Genomic DNA, 1,533 nt, shown 5'->3' with positions numbered 1-1,533 from the left:
TCTTTCTTTCTTTCTTTCTTTCTTTCTTTCTTTCTTTCTTTCTTTCTTTCCTTCTTTTCTTTCTTTTCTCTCTCTCTCTCTTTTTTAAGAATCCAAGGCACTTGAAACATTCTGAGTGTGCCTGCAGTAGGGTCTCGGCGGAGTTGCTGAAAGCTGTTGAGAGCAGCCACCTTTGCTGTCACTGAGACCTTGGCAGGGCCAGCTCTGGTGGGCTGTGTGCACCCAGGCTCTGGTGGCACCAGGATGGCTTCCTGCAACCCGGTAGGAGGACTGGGGTGGGTGGGTCCAGTATTTCGTTTCTTCCTCTTCCTTTTTTTTTTTTTTTAATGTCCCTCTTTATTTCTGTTGAAGACTATCCTCAGTATAAGAAGGGTGCAGTTGTTTGTCCTAAAGTGGCCTGCAAGTCACTCCTACTCTGCCACAGGACATTAACTCCAGGAGTGCCTCCTGGCAGGGCCTTCGCTTTGGGCCTAGGCGTCCAACTGAGGCCCAGCAATCCCACCTGTGGGGCATCTTGCAGTGAGGTATTTGTGCATCTGGGGTGGGGAGTGAGGGGGAGAGACCTAGGCTGGTGCAGTATCCACTCTCGCACCTCCTCCCTGAGTGGAGCTCCAGACTAAGTGAATGAATCCATGAATCAGCTCCACAGCGGAGGGGTAGAAGCAGCAGCCCTCTTCGTTAAATGGGCTGTTGGCAGTTGCGGCTGACTGCCCTACCCCCTCGCAGGCCCGCCTCTGGGCAGGCCTGAGGTGGCCCTGGAGCCCCGCCAGCAGCCCCCGCCCCTCAGGCCGAGCTCTGGCCCTGGCAATCTCTGCACTTTGTCATCACGCCCGAGTATTTGACATTCGCAATTATCTGCAAATACCCTGATCGGTTTGTATATGAAACACTTTTTTTCCTGCCTTAAGGTTGGAATCTGGTAAGTTTCAGACAAGTGGTTGCTGGGGGAGACGACCCAGGGGACCGTGAGGAACCGGGACGGTGAACCCGATTCCGCGAGGCGGGCGTCGCGAAGGGACTGGTCTGCTTGCCTCACCGGGTTTCCCAGCCCGGCTCCCAGGAAAGGCCGCGCGGAGGCGAGGAAGGTCCCGCATCTCGAGTCTCCAGTCTCTCCTTGAAAAGAGCACCCCCTAATCCCGGAGGAAGGGTGGGTGAAGGAGGAGGGGAGATCCCACTACAGGCAAGGCCGGAAGGTTAATCATCTTGATAACCGGAAAGGGTGCTGCCCCGCCTGGCCGTCGTCACCAAGCGTGTCAGTCACCCGCTCTCGATTTCGCCGCAGAATTACCTGCTCAAAGAGCGATCCCAAGAAGCCCTCAGCTCCGAGGTCTTCCCGCCCGTAGTCTGCGGGAAGTAAACGGCGTCCTCCCTCCAAAGAAGTGGATGCCCCTTCGACTCTCCTCCGCCCCCCGGCGGTTCTTAAATTTAGGAGAGCCAGCCCCGGCATCACCGACTACTCCTGCACCTCAGCTCTGGGATACCCGCCCAGTACAGACAGACCATCAACCAAAAAAAAAAGAAGGAAAGAAAAGT

The 1,533-nt window shown here is 55.6% G+C and overlaps 1 protein-coding gene across 1 annotated transcript in view; it reads right to left on the bottom strand.

Annotated features, from left to right (window-relative positions):
- Nucleotides 1-1,533, bottom strand: part of SATB2 (SATB homeobox 2) — a 203,782-nt gene that overhangs the window by 200,393 nt on the left and 1,856 nt on the right. The window lies entirely within an intron of this gene.

This window comes from Colobus angolensis, unplaced genomic scaffold, assembly GCF_000951035.1.
Source record: "Colobus angolensis palliatus isolate OR3802 unplaced genomic scaffold, Cang.pa_1.0 Scaffold30, whole genome shotgun sequence".
In the NCBI taxonomy this organism is placed as follows: Eukaryota; Metazoa; Chordata; class Mammalia; order Primates; family Cercopithecidae; genus Colobus; species Colobus angolensis.
The sequence above is the reverse complement of the archived record's forward strand: the minus strand, read 5'-3'. Positions and strand labels throughout refer to the sequence as shown.